The 22,045-nt window shown below is 40.6% G+C and overlaps 1 non-coding gene across 1 annotated transcript; it reads left to right on the plus strand.

Moving 5' to 3' along the window:
* Positions 1-17,666: 17,666 nt before the first annotated feature.
* Positions 17,667-17,772, plus strand: LOC145629711 (small nucleolar RNA R71). Its single transcript, XR_014111865.1, has one exon. It is a non-coding gene; the product is annotated as a small nucleolar RNA R71 (small nucleolar RNA).
* Positions 17,773-22,045: the final 4,273 nt, after the last annotated feature.

The raw sequence follows: 22,045 nt of genomic DNA on the forward strand, positions 1-22,045 counted from the left end.
CTTATGTCTCATGAATTTTTGTAGATATGGAAGCTCTAGTTTCACAATTTCTTTCTCTAATCTCACTTCTCTAGGTTGCTTAATCACAACCTCACTCAAAGATGCACCATTTCTCTCATCCTCTACCAAGACCTCCTTAGGGACCTCCTGAGCTCCACTCTTCCTAGGCAAACTCTCCTAAAGAACCTTACCATTCCTTGTAACAATAGCATTCACGGGTCTCTTAGGATCTAAGCCTTGGAAAGTTAAAGAAGAAGGACTAGCATGGTCTTTCAAAGCATTAGCAAGTTGAGAAATTTGGTTTTCAAGCATCTTATTATGAGTCATCATCTCATTAAATTTCTTGTCACTTACGGCCATGTAAGTGTTCAACAACTTGGTTTGATTTTCAATGATTTCCTCCAAATTGGTCCTAGAAAAAGAGGATTGTGAATAGAATTATCAACTTGAGTCTTTGGAGCAAATCCGGGTGGAGGGCCTCTTTGAGCATTATTTTGAAAATTGCCTCTCCCTTTATTGTTCCAATTACCCCTATTTTGATTTTGACCATAACCTTGATTATGGTTACCACCACCTTGATTATGATTTCCATAACCTTGGTTTTGATTATCATTATTTTGGTTTTGATTTTGGCCACTATAACCTTGATTGTTATAGTTACCTCGAATACTTTGGTTCCCTTGGTTCCTATAACCACCACCTTGGTGATAGTTGTCAAAATTACCTTGGTTTTGGTAATTCCTATTCCATTGACCCCTTTGGTTATCAAATCTTTCAACATTATTATTGTTTGACACATAGTTCACATGTTCACTCTCATTATTAATAAAATCATCATTACCATCCGGAAAAGCATGAGGACAATTACTAGAATCATGATCATATGAACCACACACATCACAAAACAAACAACTACTAGGCATGTTACAAGAAGAAGGAGGGGGAGGAGAGTTAGAAGGAGTACCTCTCCCCTTAAATTGGGAGGGAAGACTTGGATCTTGGGAAGAAGAATGTGATCTAGGGCGAGACTAGGTCGTTAAAAACTAATCTACCCTTGGTCAAAACAAAATTTGTAATCTCTCAACATACCTCTATATAAAGCATAGAGTAAGTCGAGGGTCGAACCACTAGGAATGGAAGGTGAATGCTAATGTCAAAGCTAAGCTATTTCGAAGCAATAAAGTAAGGTGTGTATATTCAAAACAATCTAATAATCAAAATGAAATCAAATTTATCAAGAGCTAGGGTTAGGATCCGCATATACTCAGAATGGATATAGCTAATTTGGATTGGAGATGATTTAGTCGAGTGTTGTGAGGGAAAATAAATTAGGCAATCAAGAGAGTAAGGTAAGCTAATCTCCTAGAGGTCAAGCTAGCGCCAACTACGAGAGACTCTAACTAGGAACCTTGCAAACCTACTCAATCGACAAAAGCAAGCCACAAATCAATTTTCCGTATCAATGCAAGCTTAGAATGCCTTCTAGTGTAATAATCAATGATAGATACTCTTCAATTAATCACACATGCACTTAATCAATCAACCAATTTAATCACAACATCAACTCCATCAATTTCCCCTAATTAGCATCAATCCATTACTCATACATGCTTTATCATTCCCTTAGCAAGAGAACTACTCACAATCCATTGAAATCAAAATCAAAACTAAGCTAATCAACAATTTCATCATCATCTTACCAATAGAACTAATTCAATCACAAATTCAATTCAAAGTTGAACAATCAACAAAGCAATTGAAACGATGAGCTAAAGATTTCATTAAAGTAAAAGAAATCCTTACAAACTTGCTTCAATTTAATGGAGAAAATGCTAGAATCACCAATCTTTAATCATCAATAAAGAACTTCTTTCTCTAAAATCTAGAGTTTCTCTCTCTAAAATTCTAATTCTAATTCTATACTAATTTATGAAAATATTTCCCTCCCTCTAATAATAGAAAGAAAATCTATATATAGTAAAACTAAATAAGAGAAGTTAGTTAGATCGTCCCCAAATAAACCCATACAGGCATGGCCAACTATAAGGGAGAACGCGGCCGCACAAATCTTGGTACGGAATAGAGACCAAGACAGGCGCGCCCACGCCCGAGAGAGGCACGCCCGCGTCACTAGGCCGCGCGGCCGCACGCGCCCGTGCCTGGGAACAGGGCAGCCTTCTTCCCTATCATGCCGATGCTCCTCGTGCATTACACTTAATGCTCTTGATAAACACGGGACCTTGTGACAAGGGAATAAACGCGTCGTCAATTGTCTATCCCTAGATCAAATACAATTTATACAACCTAAACAAACCTAATACGAGTATAAGGCAAGCATAGGGGTCGAACCACAGAGGACGAATAAACACCACCATATGTTATCAACAATTAAGGTAGTCCGGAATAAGAGATAAATAAACTAAAGTCTAAAGATGCTAAAACAAGAAATAAAACATTAAGGGAAATGGTTTAGGTATAGCATTCACTTGAACATAAACAAAGGCATATAAATTGAATTAATTATGAACTAAACATGCTCGAATAACGAAACAAAGGATCCAATCTAGTCGCCTTCCAGGGTCAATTGGCTTCTCCTAACATAGGCTCTATGTTTCCACATTAGAACCATATACTAGGAGGTACTATTAAATAACAATTGATAGTAATGAACCTTAACTAAGTCAAATTCCATTTCTTGTTAGCAAAGATTCACCTTTAATCAACCAACAATGTGCACTTGCAAGAATATTAAAGAATATCAAGCAAATAAAGACTTTAATCACAAATAAATCAATTCTAAACCCTAGAACATGCTCAAGATCCAACTACACCACAACCATCCCCTTAATGGGGAAATTACTCACTAATCATGCTAATAACAAGATTAATTAAAAAATAATCAAGAATAAACATGATTAACAAGCAATACCAACAACTAAAATAATAATCAAAATAAAGCAAATAAAAAATAGAGGAGAGAGAGTTAGAGATTCTCATTGATTGAATGTGAAAATCTACAAACAAGATGATCAATCTTCTTCTTAAATATCCAAGCTCAACAACAGTGAAACCCTTACTTTCTCTCTCTAAACTATCCTAATCCTAACCTAAACCTAGACAGAGAAGCTCTCCTAAAACTAATTAGAGAGTTGAATAATTGGTAATTGTTCTCCCCTCCTAATTACCCCAAAAATGGGTATATATACAAAGCTAATAAAAAAATACTAAGTAAATAAAAGAAAAGAAAAGAAAGTAAAAAGGAAAAATGAAAGAAGAAACTCAATATAAAAATAAAAGAAACAAATAAGAAAAATGGAAAAGAAAAGAAAGAAATTGAAAATAAAAGAAAAAGAAAATAAAACTCCCAAAATCCCCCCAAACCGTCAGACCCTGTTCTTCTTCTTCGAAGTTGGCTGCTTAAAATGGTGGAATTATCCCCTACTTCACACCCATCATACAAAATCTGCATTCATCAAGCTTCAATCAATCCCGCTCATTATCATCAAGAATCGGCATCAAGCAAACACCACCGTTTTATTTTCATTAAAAACCATGTGTGAAGCTCGTGGAGTGGTTCGGTCGAACCATGGGATGGTGTGGCCGAACTACGGGGTTGGTTCGAATGAACCATGGGTGTGTTCGACCAAACCTCTTCAATTTACAGAACTTCGAAAGTTTCTGACTCTTTTTGCATTTCGATCGAACTCCTCAATGGTTTGCCCGAACCATGATAATTCGTAATTTCATCTGATTTTGCCTTATTTCTTGAGCAAATTGGTAGGGTGGTGGCCGAAATTGGGCGGTTGCTGCTTTAATTGATGCTGGGCTGGTGGTGAAGTGGCTGTGACTATTGGTGATTGAGAATTAGTGGTTGCGCGGAGAAGTGTATTGAGGTGGCTGGGGGTCTGGTTGGTCGATTGGTGGTTGATTGGAGATGGTGGTGGTGATTGTTTGCAGGTGGTTGCGTGGCTGGTGAGTGGTGTTTGCAGGAGCTAATGAGTTGGTGTGAAATGGTTGTGTTTGCTTCAAGTTGAGGAAGTGAGGGAAGGTGCGGCAACGATTGTTATGTTGGGACAGCAAACAGGTGATTTTGGTGGTAGATTGGAGGTGAGTGCGGTGGCGATGGTTGTTGGGTAGGTGGGGGCTGCAATATGCGTGGAGCAGAGGAGGAGCAGGGGAAATGGCTGGTTGTTTTTTTTGTGGTGGAGGATAAGGAAGGTGGGGTGACGGATAGAAGGCAGCAGGGGCTTAATGTTGGGTGGCAATTGAAAAGCCTCGACTTGGACCTTGAACTCGAGCCTACACACAAACAAATCCGCGGGTAAAAGTGTGAAACCGAGACAAATAAAATAAAATAAATAAAAAGTAAATAAATAAAATAAAATAGAAAAAGAGAAGTAACACTAAACTAATAAAAATTAAATAAAACTATACAAGTAAATAAAATAAAATAAAAAAATAAACTTAAAACTAATAAAAACTATGAAAGTAACAAAGAAAAGGAACGAACTAAAATAAATCGAAAGCAAATAAAATATGAAAATAAACTAGAAAGAAATTAAATAAAGAAATTAAATTAAAACATACTAAAACTAAGAAATAAACTAGAAAACTTTATTAAAAAGGAAATAAGAGAATAAAAGATAAAATAAGGGGAAATAAACACGAAAATAACTCTAAAACTACTCCCTAAGAGTGACATAAATGTCACTCATCACCTTGCAGTTTCTAAACTCTATGTTTACGGGTTCAACACTAGAAATCATGCCCCCACGAATTGAATGCACAACTCAAGGACTTTAGGAACATGCACTTCTCCATGCTTGAGCTTCAAATGGAGAACATTAGACATGCTAATCAATTCCAAACTTGGGAAGAGGCCTTGGGAAACTAGGATAACAACCTTAACCTGAAAATTATAGGAAAACAAGCCAATAAAAGAGAAAATAACAAAATAAACCAAAAAATGCATAATAAAAGAAATCTAACTAATAAAATACAAACTAAAAGAAATAAAGAAGAAAGTTAATGAAAAGTTAAGTAAAAGAGCTATAGAATAGCATGAAATTCACCCAAAAAAGAACCAAATGAGTGCCATAAATGACACTCATCAGAACTCTCTAATTTTTCCTTGATTGCTATCACTTCCTTCCCCAAGTTTGTCATTTGTGAGGAGAGATTGTTGATTGCATTTAAATGATCAACCGAGTACACCGAATAGGTACTCTGGCTTGTTGAATCTCTCTCACCATCTTTCCAATCTCTATAGTACCTCACAACATCCTCAATGATGTCTACCTCTTATTCTTCTGTCCTATTCATGATGGGACCTCCGGCTCCCCCATCAAGGCATGACTTGCCTTGGGGACTTAGGCCTCCATAGAAAATTTGAATAATTTGATAGGTTGGAATCCCGTAGTGAGGTGACAAGGGAATAATCGTGTCGTCGAGCGACTACACCTAAGTAAAATTAATTTATAACGCTCTACCAACCTAATACGTGTATAGGGTAAATAGAGGGGTCGAACCACAGGGAGACATGCATAAACACCGCATTCACTACTTAAGACTTTAAGCTATCTCAGGACAAGAAGTATGAATAACTAAGAGATTAAACTAAGGATTAAGAATGATTAAAGATCAATATAACTAAACACCAAGGGAAGTGGGTAGATGTAGATGTCACTTGATCATGCAATAACACAGAAGGAAAGCAATGGTAAACTAAGCATGCAAGAATATCGAAATAAAGCTCGATCTAACCGCCTTCCGGGGTTAATCGATTTCTCCTAACATAGCCTCTATGTTTCCACATTAGAACCATATATTAGAGGGTGCAAACAAAGAATTATCGATAGTAATGAATCTTAACTAAGTCAACTTCCGTTACTTGTTAGTAAAGACTCATCTTTGATCAACTAACAATGTGCACTTGCAAGAAAGACCAAAGAATATCAAGCATACAAAGACTTTAATCACCATTAACATAACCCCCAACATCATAAGCATGAATCAATTAACAACTACACCATCCCCACACCCTTGGCTAGGTGACTACTCACAAATCATATTGAAGACAATATCAATCATCTAATCAATAAGCATCAACATGATCAATAAGCAAAGAAGGAAAATCAAAATAAGCAAACAAAACTAGATACAAAAGTAAAGAAAGAGAGTAAGAGATTGCTCATTCATTGAAGATGAAGATTTACAAAGATTCAATCAAGCTCCTTCTTCAATATCCAAGTTCATCAATAGAAATCCACACTTTCTCTCTCTACTAATGAAGTTTCTCTCTCTAGATTAAGCTAAAAATGTAGAAAATTAAAACTAAGTTAATCACCCCAAAACGTTCTAAAAAAAAGGGACTTATATAGTCCGTACAGAGTCAGCTGAGAAAAGGAGAGGTCCGACCGAACAAATGGGAAGGTTCGGCCGGACTACAGGGTAGGTTCGGCCGAACCATGGGTAGGTTCGGTCGAACCTCCCTGATCCTGGTCTGGTCGAACTCCTGTGGTTCGACCACTCCTGCAAAACTGCCGATTTTCATCTTGCCCCTGCCTCGAAGTTCGGCCGAACCACTGAGCAGGTTCGGCCACACCTTGGTTCGGCCACACCATCAGGAGGTTCGGCCGAACCTCTTCTGAATCATGCTTCCTCTAGCTTCCTTTGAGCTTAGCTTCCTCCTCTTGAAAATCTCGATGGTTCCTACAAAGCATAAGCATGAAAAGCACAATAAGATCAAAGCGGGAAGACTAAGAAAAGGGAGGATAAAGGAGAAAGAAAAGAGAAAGCAAAGCTAAGTAAAAATGCTTAGAAAGAGGGCCAAACAAGTGCAAACGAGGGGAGAATCCTTAGAGAAAAAGGATAAAAGAGTGGCATAAATGCCACTCATCAAAATCCCCCACACTTGCCTTTTGCTTGTCCTCAAGCAAGGAATACTAAAACAAAAAGACAACATACAATAAGCATAATATGACAAGGGTTAAGAAAATCAATCAAGTTTCACGATGGGAAATGCTCCAAATGAACTCTAACATAGGGACATGAATCAAATAATGCTTACTTTTCTCATATCAAAGAGGGGGAACACGTTCTAAGACGCTCATGGTTGAGGGAGACAAACCTAAGCTAAGCGTAGAGAACTAATGATTTCATCCTCTTCCCTAGCTCCAACCAAGACGGTCCACATTCTCTCCACTAGCTTCAAATCATCCCTAAGTTAGCTCCTCATGGTTCCTCGAGGGAACCGGAAAAAGAAATTTATTGTGGAGTCATAAGGTTATCCCGACATCTCAACTATGCACACTCTTTCCATAGGGTTGAAATCTATCTCCCTCCACCGTTCTTTGACCGCACTTCTCCAAGTCCAAGGGTCTTAACTTAGGTTGTAATGTCATGGCTAAGGGTTAAGGTTGGGAATTAATTTGAAAATTTTTGGTGGCAAATCCTAAGTGAAGCAAAAGAGTGGCCATCTCTCAAGAACCACCTAAGAATTGAACCTAAATTCAAATTACAACCTTCAATACAAGATTTCATAACATTACTTCATTTCTCTCATCATTTCCTCTTCCTTTTCCTTCCCCCTCTCTCTCTTTTTTTTTTTTTTTTTTTTTTTTTTTTTTTATTTTTTTTATTTTGAACTTCATACGTTGCATCCTTCCTCACAAACTTTTTGCAAATATTTCCTTTCATGAACAACCTTCAAAATCTCACTTGAACCAATATTCACAACTTTCTTGCCCTAAAACCAACACTCTCGAATTCGAACCTCAAAAACCAATGCTTCACTAACTACAAGGGTTGGTAGAACATAGGCCGAAAGGTTTGTAATATGGCTAGATCAAGAAAGGGGAATGAGGCCCAAATTGGTTAGCAAGTGGGTGGATGTAAAAATGAAAACCAAATTTATAACAAAACACAAAGAAAACAAAGAAAAATGAGAAGAAATGCCCTCTTCCTCCTTTAAAGTTGTTTGGTCACGATCTCGGGAGCTAAATACCAACACAAAGATTAAGACATGCATAGTTAAGGATCCAAAACGCCGCTCACAAGAGTGATGAAGGCTAGAACAAATGACGCTCACACGGGATAAAAATAAGCAAATACCAACCAAGGGAATCCTATTCACTACGGAGAGCAACACCATCTTACCACTTTCCCGTGAACTAAGGGGTTCAAACGTCATCAAGAGTTCTAAACCGGGCTACCTTAGCTTATAATGTGTCTAATTCAACCTTAAGCATTCTTAAACCGTGTAAACCCTCATCAACTAGGAAGGTAAGCATTCAAAGCCATGTCATCAAAAAGGCACATAAATTCTTGAATCCAAATGAATGAGCAAATCCACATCAAAATTGTTTCAACTTGTCATAGTCATGCTCGTTACACAAAAGAGAACAAGAAAAACACACAAAAGGGAGGAAGAAATTAAAAAGGTTCATAATCGAGGCATGTAAATCAAATAAATCCCAATCGACATACAAGTGATCGTTGATATCAACATCAACGATCCCAGGTTCCTTGGAACCAAAATCAATCAACCTCGAACCATTCAACTCTTCCTAAACTAGATCTAAACTAAGCACTCAAAGAAAAAGAAAAAGAAAGAGAGGAAAGGTCTCACCGAATGCCGCTTGAAATATAAGACAAGGTAATATATCCAATTCTCACCAAGGGAGCTAGTGTTGCTCCTTAACGTCCTACATCTCCGCTTCAAGCTTCAATAAAGGTGAGCCAAACAAAAGAAACTAAAACAAAACAAGAAAAGGTTAGAAAACAAAGAAAAAGACTAAAGAAACAAACAAAAAGAAGAAAAATTAATAAAAAGCTATCTACAAAGTTTGGATTAAGGGGATTTGGAGTTTCGGGAAATTTGGATTTTTTTTCGGGAGCATCTCCACCTACAAAGACTCGGGGATCATAAAAGAAAATCAGCAGAAATCAGCAAAAATAACCATAAAACATCATCATCATCATCACATCAATAATCATAAAACATCACCATCTCATCACATCACCATCACAACATCACCAACATCATCACCACCGCCACAACGCCACATCAATACCACAAAGCCACTATCCTCACTATCCTCCTTATGTGCAAGCAACTACCCTACCACCCTACCTTCCTATGTACACTTCAACCAACCAAAAGGACATCCTCCCCCACACCATTCTTTTGCTCGTCCCGAGCAAAAGTGACAAGTGAGAAGATCGGGGGGAAGGGAAAAGTTCCCACAGCATCACTGGTTATCATCTCCTCGCCCCCTAGGTTGAGGGGGGTTGTTAGGATCAAACCCGGGAGTGTCCATGAAAGGGTGGAAGGGTTGGTTAAAGTGGTCATAGGGCCACCCTTGGGCACCCCAACCACCATCAAAAGGAGCGGGGGTGGATGCGGATGCCGGGTCATAAGACGGATCACACCCACCCGGACGATAGGGGTCGTATGGGGGGGTGCCAACGCGTTGGGTAGGGTCGATGGGACCTTCCCAATAGGCGTAGCAAGGGGGGGTGGGGTGTTGAGGGTCATAGGGTCCCCAATGATTGACCGGACCCTCTTAAGGAGGGTGGTAGGGGTAGTTCACATAGGGCGCTTGAATGCCCGCTTGCACAAGATTGTCATAATTTGCCCTCGCGTAGTACCCCCATTGCTCAATGGAAGCTTGATTGTCTCGACGAATATCGTCGAGGGTACTACGAAGGGCATTGAAATCAAAAGGAGGAAAGGAAGAAGAAGAAGATGCCTCACCTCCCCCGCTAAGGGGGGGATTGATTTGCTCTTGATGGAGGACCGGTGGAGGTTGAGGAGCTCCACCCCGGGCTCTAGTTCGCCTCTGCTCATTGAGGATGATTTGCTGAGGGATCTTCCATTTGAGAGGAGCGGAGTGGTCCACCGTAGTGAGGTCGGGGTCCGGGAGGACACACCATTCGATCTCCCTATCGACCAGGAGGATAAAACGGCGTTTGCTAGTAGTGAAATTGAGGAAGCGGCTGTGACGGAGGGCGCTTATGGATAGAGCATAGGGAGGGAACTCGTCGGTGAGCTCTTCTCGGTTTTGGTGCACGGGTGGGAGCAATTCAATTTGGTCCTTGTATGCTCCACCCTTCAAAGAGAGAGCAATGATAGTAATCACGCCACCCATAAATATCTCATCACCCAGACGGTTGTCCCTAGTATCCAAGAGCCGTTGGATAAAGGTGGAGGAGCATTGAAATTTTAGCCGTTGAGGATTGTCGGCCAAGAATAGGCAAGCAACCTCGTCTTTTACCATGGAGCCGAGGTTGGCTTTGAAGAACACGGCGTATTGTAGAAGCCGTACAAAATACCTCAAGGCTAAATGGATGATGTTGTTGACCTTTGAGGTATTAGTTTGGAACCTATCCTTGTTTGTGATGCTCCTCCACCACTCTTGCTCGTTGTAAGGAATGCGATGGGAGGAGGTCATTTCAGACGGGTGATCAAGGCCAGTGGCGTGCCAAAAGAAGATCTCATTTAGATCACTCTTCGTTAGAGAGTGATCCTCGTTGAACATCCTGAAGTGTATAATGAGTTGAGGATCCTCATGGACATCTTCCGGCTCAAAAACTTCCTTGCGGAGGGAGGCAAGGAATTCCAAGGTCACACGCTCGTAAGTGTGAGCGTGGAGGTGGATGAAGTCGCCCCAACCAAAGTTTTGAGCCAACCTAGTCACCTCATCCAATATTCCCAGCTTCCTCAAAGTTTGAGGGCAAAAGAACCTTGTGGACCTAAGCGGACGCTTGATGAGTGATGCATATATAGGCCAAAATTGCTCGTCCGGAGCAATAATGCCATGATCGTTGATGCCGGGAGGAGGTGGGAATTGCGTTGCTGAGGATTCTCCCACCCTCTTCCTCTTTGACTTTCCTTTTCCCTTACCGAACATCGTGATTCTACAAATTCACCAAGAGCATATCATTAGAACAAATTGATAGGAAATGACATAAGAAGCCAAGTATTTAACCAAGGTAAAAGTGTATGCTTGAGAGTATACAATTTAAGGCATGCATGAATACATTTGGACCAAGGTTTGAATAAGGATTCCTATGTCATTCCTAAATTAGTCCTAACAAGGTCTAGGTGAAATTTGGCATGATGTCCCCTTATTTTCATGATATCCAATCATCAAACCATCAAAATCAAGCCAAAACCATGAATAACAATCTCCAATAACATCAAACTCATGCATTTCTCAATCATAAAATGGTAACTTGAATACCCTAGTATGAAATCAACATTCAATTACATTGAGATCAAAATAAAACCAAGGTAAACATGCATAATCATCATAAGAACATGTTCTACTATGAACAACTAATCAATTGCAACAAGTCAATCCAAAGAACCACATGAAATAAACAAGTCATTACTAATAATTTCAAGAATACCATAATTCACACTTAAATATGTAAAACATGGTAAAACTATAAGAAATTAAAGAAATAAACTTGCAAAAGCTAGAAAAAACATACCACAATTGATTGGAAGGAAGTAAAAACCCAAAAACACCGAAGCACTTAAACCCTTGAAATTGGGGAAAATGGAAAGATGGGTTTGTTTGAGAGGAAATTTTTGGTAGAGATTGCAAAAGTTGAGTGAAGGATGGAAAATAAGTGAGAAAGGATGAAGATTGGAGTGATTTTGATGGAGATTTGAGGTTGTAAGGGGAGGTGCAATGGAGGTTTAGAGTGAGAAGGAGAAGAATGGGGTAGGTGAGGAATATGGGAGTGATATTCACGAAAATGCAGCAAAATAGAAAACATGGCAGCATTTTTTTTTTTCGACTCTGAAGATAGGTTCGGCCGAACCGAGGGTATGTTCGGTCGACCCATAGTAAAAGTTCGGCCGAACTCCCCTGTGGTTCGGTCGAACCATTGCCAAAACTCTACATTTTAAAATCCGGGCAGAAAGTTCCAGCAAAATCGCAAAAAGAGAGGAGTGACCGAACCCAGGGAAGTTCGGCCGCACTACGAATTAAGTTCGGTCGAACCATACTTGGGTTCGGTCGAACCTATGCTGGAACTGCAAATTTTCAGATTCTGGCAGAAAGTTGCTGGAAATTTCTAAAAATTTAGGAGTGACCGAACCCAGGGAAGTTCGGCCGCACTACAGTATAAGTTCGGTCGAACCTCCCATGGGTTCGGTCGAACCTTCTGCCAGAATTCAATATTTTTGTTTTTGGCAGAATGTTGCCATAAATCCTTGAAATTGCTGCAGTGGCCGAACATGAAGTGGTTCGGCCAAACTTCCATAAAGAATCACGCAAGTAAAAATAGTCCGTTAACACACATCTAAACACATTACAATCATGCTAGATGCAAAGTATATCTAAAACCCAAGCACAATCAAAACCCAAAAATCCAAACAATTCAAAGTCGTAGATGGAAAAATAGAAGCAACATGAAAAGAAAAAGTATAAAAGGGTTAGAAACTCGGGTTGCCTCCCAGAAGCGCTTTTGGTTAACGTCGTTAGCTCGACGTTCCTTGAGTTGATCAAGGAGGGTCGAATTGACGATGCACATCAAGAAGTGTCACAGAAACTGGTTCATCACTTGGGAATCCTTCATGATAGGGCTTGAGACGGTGACCGTTGACTTTGAAAGGGGAGTGGCCGTCTTGGGAAATTTCGTAGGCTCCATAGGGAAACACTTCCGTGACAATGTACGGCCCACTCCATCTTGACCTAAGTTTGCCCGGGAAAAGCTTCAAGCGGGAGTTGAATAGGAGGACTTTTTGGCCTTTGACGAATGCCTTCTTGACAATTTGAGCATCGTGCCAAGCCTTAGTCCGCGCCTTATACATGCTTGCGCTATCGTAGGCATTCATCCTCAACTCCTCTAACTCATGTAGCTCTAGAAGCCTTTTCTCACCCGCACTATGGAGATCAAAGTTGATTTGATTGATTGCCCAATGCGTTCGATGCTCCATCTCCACGGGCAAATGACAATTTTTCCCATAGACAAGCTTGTAGGGAGTGGTCCCTATTGGGGTTTTGAAGGCGGTCCTATAAGCCCATAGTGAATCAATAAGTTTGGAGGACCAATCCTTCCTTGTCCTAGCAACCGTCTTCTCCAAAATCACCTTGAGCTCTCTATTGGTGACCTTCGCTTGGCCACTCGTTTGAGGGTGGTATGCAAGCCCTCGCTTGTGAGAAACCCCATATTTATCAAGTAGTCGAACGAAGGTGTGGTGCTTGAAATGCGATCCCCCATCACTAATTATTGCTCTTGGAACACCAAATCTCTGGAAGATCACCTTTTTGAAAAGGTCGACCACCACCTTAGAGTCATTCGTTGGAGAAGCCACGGCCTCCGCCCACTTAGATACATAGTCAACGGCGACCAAAATATACTTGTTCCCATGTGAAGAAATGAAAGGGCCCATGAAGTCTATAGCCCACACATCAAAAACTTCAAGCTCAAGGATGGGATTTTGCGGCATTTCATCCCTTCTAGAAATATTCCCCATCCGTTGACATATATCACAAGTTTTGACAAATATCCACGCATCCTTGAATAGAGAAGGCCAAAAGAGCACAGATTGAAGGACCTTTGAGGCGGTCTTTTGAGCACTCATATGCCCACCACAAGGAGAAGAGTGGCACATATGGAGAACACTTTGAACCTCGTCGTTGGGGACGCATCTCCTCAACAAACCATCGACCCCTCTTTTCAATAAAATGGGATCATCCCAAATGTATCTCTTGGCCTCGTGCTTGAGTTTTCGACGTTGTTGTGAAGTGAAATCTGGTGGTATGGCACTACAAGCTAAGTAATTCACAATATCCGCATACCAAGGCTCCGATTTCACTTCAAGGACATAAAGCACATCATCTCTTAGAGCGTCCTCTATTGGCAAGCCATCATCTTCAAACCTTGCACCGCCCAACCTTGAGAGGTGATCCGCCACCACATTCTCGGCTCCCTTCTTGTCTCTCATCTCATAATCGAAGTCTTGGAGGACTAAAACCCATCTCAACAACCTTGGTTTAGCTTCCTTCTTCCCTATCAAATATTTGAGAGCCGAGTGGTCGGTATACACAATTGTCTTAGAACCAATGAGGTAGGTTCTAAACTTCTCTAATGAATGGATAACCGCTAGGAACTCCTTCTCGGTAGTTGTGTAGTTTCGTTGGGCATCATTGAGAGTTTTAGACAAATAATGTATGACATGAAGTTTCCCATTCTTTCGTTGTCCAAGAACCGATCCAATGGCCTCGTCGCTTGCATCGCACATGAGCTCAAATGAAAGAGACCAATCCGGACCTTGGACAATAGGAGCGGTGCAAAGGGCTTCTTTCAACCTACAAAAGGACTTATGACAAGCATCATCAAACACAAACTCCTTATCCTGTTGCAATAGGGATGTGAGAGGCTTAGCGATCATTGAAAAATCTTTAATAAAGCGCCGATAGAACCCGGCATGGCCAAGAAAAGACCTCACTTCCCTCACGTTGGTGGGGGGAGGAAGTTTGTCGATGACCTCAACCTTGGCTCTATCAACCTCAATGCCGGCATGGGAAATTTTGTGCCCAAGAACAATCCCACTTTCGACCATAAAGTGGCACTTTTCCCAATTCAGCACGAGGTTAGCCCTCTCACACCTTTCTAAGCAACGAGATAAATTAGATAGACAATCTTCATAGGTGGCTCCTCCAACGGAGAAGTCATCCATGAAGACTTCTATCTCATCCTCAATCATATCACTAAAAATGGACATCATGCAACGTTGGAATGTTGCGGGGGCATTACAAAGCCCGAAAGGCATCCTACGATACGCATAAGTACCGTAGGGGCATGTGAAAGTTGTCTTCTCTTGATCCCTAGGGTCAATTGGGATTTGGAAAAATCCCGAGTAACCATCAAGGAAACAATAGAAGGAATGCTTTGTAAGCCTTTCCAACATTTGATCAATGAACGGTAGTGGAAAATGATCTTTGCATGTACTTGTGTTAAGTTGGCGATAGTCAATACACATGCGCCAACCGGTAACAAGTCTAGTGGGTACTAGTTGATCATGATCATTTTTCACTACCGTCATGCCCCCTTTCTTAGGCACAACTTGCACGGGAGATACCCAATCACTATGAGCAATTGGGTAAATAATTCCCGCATCAAGAAGCTTAGCCACTTCCTTCCGCACAACCTCTTGCATGGAAGGGTTAAGCTTTCTTTGCCTTTGCCTGACGGGTTTGGCATCTCCCTATAGATCAATTTTGTGAATACATAAAGATGGACTTATACCCTTGATATAATCAATGGTATAGCCCAAAGCTTTTTTGTGATTTCTCAAAACATTGATCAAGAGGGAGGTTTGCTCCTCCGTTAGGTTAGAATTTACAATCACGGGGAAAGACTCATTGGGACCAAGAAATGCATACCTCAAGCCCAAAGGTAGAGGTTTCAAGTCTACCTTTGGTGCTCCCTTACCATTGGGGCTCTCTTCTCTTTCTTCAACTTGAAAGAGGTCATGAATGTAAGGAGCTTCTTCTTCCATGCTCGCGCCCTTGCACTCCTTGCTCTCAAGCAAATCCTCATAGAATTGTATGTCTTCTTTGTGAGTACCTATCTTTGATTCATTCAACAACACACTTTCAAGGGGATCATCAGTGGCATGCAAGTGGGAGCGAGAAAATTCATCAAGAACCGTATCAAGAATATCTACCCTAAAGCATTCACCACTTGAGGAGGGTTGTTGCATGACATTGTTCAAATCAAACTCAATAGAATCATTGTCAATTTTCAAGGATATCTTCCCCTCCTTCACATCGATGATAGCTCTAGACGTGGCTAGAAATGGCCTACCCAAAATTTTAGGAATCCTCTCATCCTCATCCATTTCTAGCACATAGAAATCCACGGGGAATGTGAATTTTCCTACCCTAAGGGGAATGTCCTCAACTTTGCCCATGGGGAACTTAACGGAACGGTCCGCTAGTTGGAGAGTAATGTTAGTGGGAGAGAGGGTTCCTACACTAAGCTTTTGGTAGACGGAATAGGGCATGAGACTCACACTTGCTCCTACGTCACACAAGGCTTTATCAAATTCAATGCCATTGATAGAGCAAGGGATGGAAAAGTTACCCGGATCTTTCAATTTGGTAGGTAGTTTGTTGGAAAGAATTGCACTACAATTGGCGGTTAAACTCACCGTCTCACACTCCCTTCTCCCACTCAAAAGATCTTTCAAAAATTTGGAATAGTGGGGCATTTGTTTCATAGCATCAACAAAAGGGACGGAGATATGCAAATTCTTAATGACTTCCAAAAACTTCCCAAATTGGGCATCAAGTTTAGCTCTCACAAATCGTTGTGGAAAGGGTAGCTTCTCCTCTCTAGGTTGGCGATTTAGGGGCAAGGGGGTGGCTTCTTTTTCCTTGAGCACCTCAACATGTTTTTCTTTTTCAACACTCAATGCCTCATTGGGTTTTTCACCCTCATTCTCTAACTCCGCCTCTTCTTGGGGTTCTTCCTCAATTAAAGGGTCACTCCCTACTACTTTCCCACTCCTTGTTGTCACGGCATACAAAGGTTTTGGGTTGACTCCTTGACTTGGGATGTGAGAAGAAGAAGGAGAAGAAGAAGAAGGGGATGAATTAGATGCAAGTTGAGAAATTTGAGTCTCAAGCATTTTCATATGAGCATTGGTTCGTTTTTGAGCCTCTTCATGTTTCTTTTGATCCTCCTCACGCATTTTTAAAAGAGCATCTAATTTAGCCATCACGGGATCTATTGGAGGGGCTTCAAGTTGAAGAGGTTGTTGAGGTGGAGGAAGTCGGGGTTGATGGAAACCCGGGGGCCTATTAGTTTGGGCATAGTTAGGAACAAATTGGCCCCTATTGCCTCCCGTGCCTTGGTTAGGAACATTGCCTTGTTGATTATTTCCCATGTTACCGTGGTCACCAAAATTTTGATTTTGATGGTCATGGTATCGGGAATTAGGTTGTATGTTTTGATTACCATATCCTCTTTGGTTAGAGTAGCCTCTTCCATTGAAATTGGAAGGGCCTCCCCCACCATGGTATTGGTTATCATAGCCACCACCATTTTGGTTCCAACCATGGTTTCCACCTTGATTCCAATTCCCCATTTGATTGGAGGTTGGCCTCAAGTTTCCTACATTTCCCATTCTAGGAGCAAAATTCATAGCATTGACATTTTCCATATTATTATCATGTTCATGGGAAGGGGGTTGAACTTTACAAGCATAGACACAATGAGAGGTATCATGATCATAGGTTTCACAATTAGAACAAAACATGCATCCTTGGGGCATTGTATTGTAAGAAGAGGGGGAGGAAGTGTCCATACCATTGCCTCCCTTGGTTGAAGGGGAGATATTACCATGAGGGTTGGACCTTTCTTTCATCAATTCATCCATTTGCTTGGTCATTTTGGAGATTTGGGTAGAAAGGTTGTTGATTGCGTTGGCTTGCTCCAATGCATAAACGCCATTGCTAGAAGTAGCATCCCTTTCTCCTTCGTACCAATCATCATAGTGCTTTGCGGCTTCCTCTATAATACACTCCACTTCATGCTCTCCTTTGTTCATAATTGGACCACCGGCCGCGGCGTCTAGGCTTGTTCTTCCTTGAGGTGTGAGACCTCCATAGAAAGTGTGAATGAGTTGATACTTGGGTATCCCATGGTGTGGGCATTGACGTTGAAGCTCTTTGTATCGTTCCCATGCCGCACTTAGAGACTCACCACTCTTTTGGCGAAAACCTTGAATCAAAGACCGAGCCTCGGCGGTCTTCCTATGGTTATAAAACCTCCTCAAGAAAGTCGTAGTCACTTGGTCCCATATCGTGAGAGAATTAGGGGGCACCTCCTTCTCTAGCCATTCTAGACCTCTCCAAATTAGCGAAAATGGAAACATTTTGAGGCGAATATATTCTTGAGTCACTCCATTGGCCTTTATTGTGTCACAATATTTCTCAAACTCTTTTAGGTGCTCATGAGGACTCTCAAACTTTCCACCCGAGAATTGTTTCCTCTCAATCAAGGCAATCAAATTAGGCTTGATCTCGAAATTGTTGGCTTGAGTAGTAGGAGTTAGGATCCCACTTTGCGCTCTAAAAGCTTTGGGGGCCCCAAGACGACTCAAAGGCGTATTCTCTCCCATTTTAGAACCTTCTTTACTTTCAAACTTATAGGTTGAGAAAGGGTTGATTTCTGAATTCGAAGATGATTTAGGGCTATCTAATTCTTCACTTGAGGGTGAAGAGGGTGGAGTATCTTCTAATTCTCTTACTCCTCTTGTTGGAGTGCGGGGATTTCTACTCCTTGCTCTTGCTTCTCTTCGAAGTAGGGACAAAGACCTCTCTAGCTCTGGATCGATGGGAATTAAAGATCTTGAGCGGGTTCGTCCTCTGTTCATACAACAAAGCTAAGAAGAACGTAAGCACTGACAAGTAACAAAAGTAGCAAACACTAACAAATAAAGGTGAGAGTCTTAAACAAGCAATGAAATAGCAATGGAAACCGTCTCCCCGGCAACGGCGCCAATTTGACAAGGGAATAATCGTGTCGTCGAGCGACTACACCTAAGTCAAATTAATTTATAACGCTCTACCAACCTAATACGTGTATAGGGTAAATAGAGGGGTCGAACCACAAGGAGACATGCATAAACACCGCATTCACTACTTAAGACTTTAAGCTATCTCGGGACAAGAAGTATGAATAACTAAGAGATTAAACTAAGGATTAAGAATGATTAAAGATCAATATAACTAAACACCAAGGGAAGTGGGTAGATGTAGATGTCACTTGATCATGCAATAACACAGAAGCAAAGCAATGGTAAACTAAGCATGCAAGAATATCGAAATAAAGCTCGATCTAACCGCCTTCCGGGGTTAATCGATTTCTCCTAACATAGCCTCTATGTTTCCACATTAGAACCATATATTAGAGGGTGCAAACAAAGAATTATCGATAGTAATGAATCTCAACTAAGTCAACTTCCGTTACTTGTTAGTAAAGACTCATCTTTGATCAACTAACAATGTGCACTTACAAGAAAGACCAAAGAATATCAAGCATACAAAGACTTTAATCACCATTAACATAACCCCCAACATCATAAGCATGAATCAATTAACAACTACACCATCCCCACACCCTTGGCTAGGTGACTACTCACAAATCATATTGAAGACAATATCAATCATCAAATCAATAAGCATCAACATGATCAATAAGCAAAGAAGGAAAATCAAAATAAGCAAACAAAACTAGATACAAAAGTAAAGAAAGAGAGTAAGAGATTGCTCATTCATTGAAGATGAAGATTTACAAAGATTCAATCAAGCTCCTTCTTCAATATCCAAGTTCATCAATAGAAATCCACACTTTCTCTCTCTACTAATGAAGTCTCTCTCTCTAGATTAAGCTAAAAATGTAGAAAATTAAAACTAAGTTAATCTCCCCAAAACGTTCTAAAAAAAGGGACTTATATAGTCCGTATAGAGTCAGCTGAGAAAAGGAGAGGTCCGACCAAACAAATGGGAAGGTTCGGCCGGACTACAGGGTAGGTTCGGCCGAACCATGGGTAGGTTCGGTCGAACCTCCCTGATCCTGGTCTGGTCGAACTCCTGTGGTTCTGCCACTCCAGCAAAACTGCCGATTTTCATCTTGCCCCTGCCTCGAAGTTCGGCCGAACCACTGAGCAGGTTCGGCCACACCTTGGTTCGGCCACACCATCAGGAGGTTCGGCCGAACCCCTTCTGAATCATGCTTCCTCTAGCTTCCTCCTCTTGAAAATCTCGATGGTTCCTACAAAGCATAAGTATGAAAAGCACAATAAGATCAAAGCGGGAAAACTAAGAAAAGGGAGGATAAAGGAGAAAGAAAAGAGAAAGCAAAGCTAAGTAAAAATGCTTAGAAAGAGGGCCAAACAAGTGCAAACGAGGGGAGAATCCTTAGAGAAAAAGGATAAAAGAGTGGCATAAATGCCACTCATCATGAGGACACTCCCTTTGATACTCCTTATATCTCTACCACGCTTCATAGATGCTCTCACTTGGCTTTTGTTTGTAGCCTTGAATCAAAGCTCTTGCCTCCGTCGTTTTCTTTTGTGGATAGAAACGGGTTAGAAATTCTTTTGTAACCTTGTCCCCTGTCGTTAGAGAATTCAGCTTAACCTCCTTGTCTAGCCATTTCAAAGCACGCCTAATGAGAGAAAAGAGAAAGAGCCTGAGGCGGATGAATTCTTGGGAAACTCCGTTCACCATGATATTATTGTAATATTTTTCAAACTCCTTGAGATAATTTAGCGGGCTCTCATGCTTTGCTCCACTAAATTATCCTCTCTCTATCAAAGTGATCATAGCCGGCCTAATTTCAAAATCATTTTCCGGTGTTGTAGGTGGAGGAATTCCCCTCTCAAATCTATATGCACTGGGAATCCCCAATTCTTTCATGCCACTTTCAGATTCTCTCCCATTCTTGCTTGTTCTTCTTGTTGCGGTTCTTCTTCACTTGAAATGCTAGAGCTCAAAGAACGCCTAGCAACTCTTAATCTTGTAATAGTTCTCTCAATCTCTTGATCAAAGGCACTAGAGAATGACCACGTGCTCTATGCATACAACTCAAAAGAAATGATTAGTAGCATGGCTAAAAGTGTAGCCTTAAAGAGAAAAATCTTTTTGTTTTGGTTTTTTAAAATGAAATAGACAAAAAAACTATAATAAAGCACCAATGTCATTCCCCGGCAACGGCGCCATTTTTACAAGGGGTAAAAATAGGTCGTCATCTAATTCTCCCTTGTTCAAACTAAATTTATAAACACTTAACAAACCTTATACAAGTATGTGGTAAGTCAAGGGTTGAACCCAAATGAATGAATAGGAACTATGCTATAGTCTATTGTGAAGCTAAATCGAAGAATATATATGGTTGAGGTTGGTAACTACAATAACAAGAATCAATACAAATCAAAGAATTCAATAAATATGCTAAACACTAGGGATATCGGTTCCACATGCAAGCTCAACGATTTTGCTAATTGATAGATAACTCAATTAATTCAAACATTGTAAGCGATAAACAATAGTTGCAATTAAAGGAATTCAAAGGTTATCTCCTATAAACCAAACTAGGGTTCACTATGAATGCTTAACAAGGAGAATCACTATCAAATTCAATCAATTTAAGCAATTCTCAAATCAAGGGTTCATGTCATTGAAATTTGCAATGCAATCTAGATTAATCTTATTGGTTGATCACTCCTAGTCTAATTAATAACATGCACAACTATGCCAACCAATTTAATTACAACAAATCAATTAATCAATGATCATCAACTAGCAAAAATCATCAATCAAGCATGCTTCCCTTCCTCCCTAGCAACTAATCTACTCACTAATCATGGTGAAATTGAAAGACAAAATAAATTCAATAACAAACATATTTATTTTAAGCTAAATCAAAAGGAAAATTAATCAATCAACTAAATTCTCAAAACTAAATCAAAATCCAAACCAAGCATTCAAGCATTAAAGAAAACTGCAATTGAAGTAAATTCAAAGGAAGAAATCTCAAAAACTTTCATTGATATGAAGAAGAAATCCAAACTTGATTGAAGAAGCAATGTTGTAATACAAATCAAATCCAAGAATTAAAATCTCTTCTTTCTCTCTAACTACTCTCTAGTTTCTGTATCTAAAAACTAAGCAAATGAAATATTATCTAAAAGTTAGCTTTCAAAAGGATTTACAAGAGTATTCATAGACAAAGAAGAAAAATCGATCGGTCGCGCCCTGTCCAAGAACACCCCGTGGGCGCGGAGAAATTGGTACGAAACCCATAACTAACTCCGCAGGCAATCTGGGCAAGACCTGCGCCCCCAGGGAAAAAACCCGCGCCCGCGGCTAAGGGCGCGACATATGCCTTGTTACAAGTGAAAACAGGGGGGCCGCGGTCTCTTTAGATTCTCCGCGCCCGCAGCTAGATCGCGGCTAGGGCACGGAGAGTTCCTGCCAAAAATCATCATCCCGATGCACTTTATCCGCGC

Source organism: Chenopodium album, chromosome 4 (genome assembly GCF_948465745.1).
Source record: "Chenopodium album chromosome 4, dcCheAlbu1.1, whole genome shotgun sequence".
Classification (NCBI taxonomy): Eukaryota; Viridiplantae; Streptophyta; class Magnoliopsida; order Caryophyllales; family Amaranthaceae; genus Chenopodium; species Chenopodium album.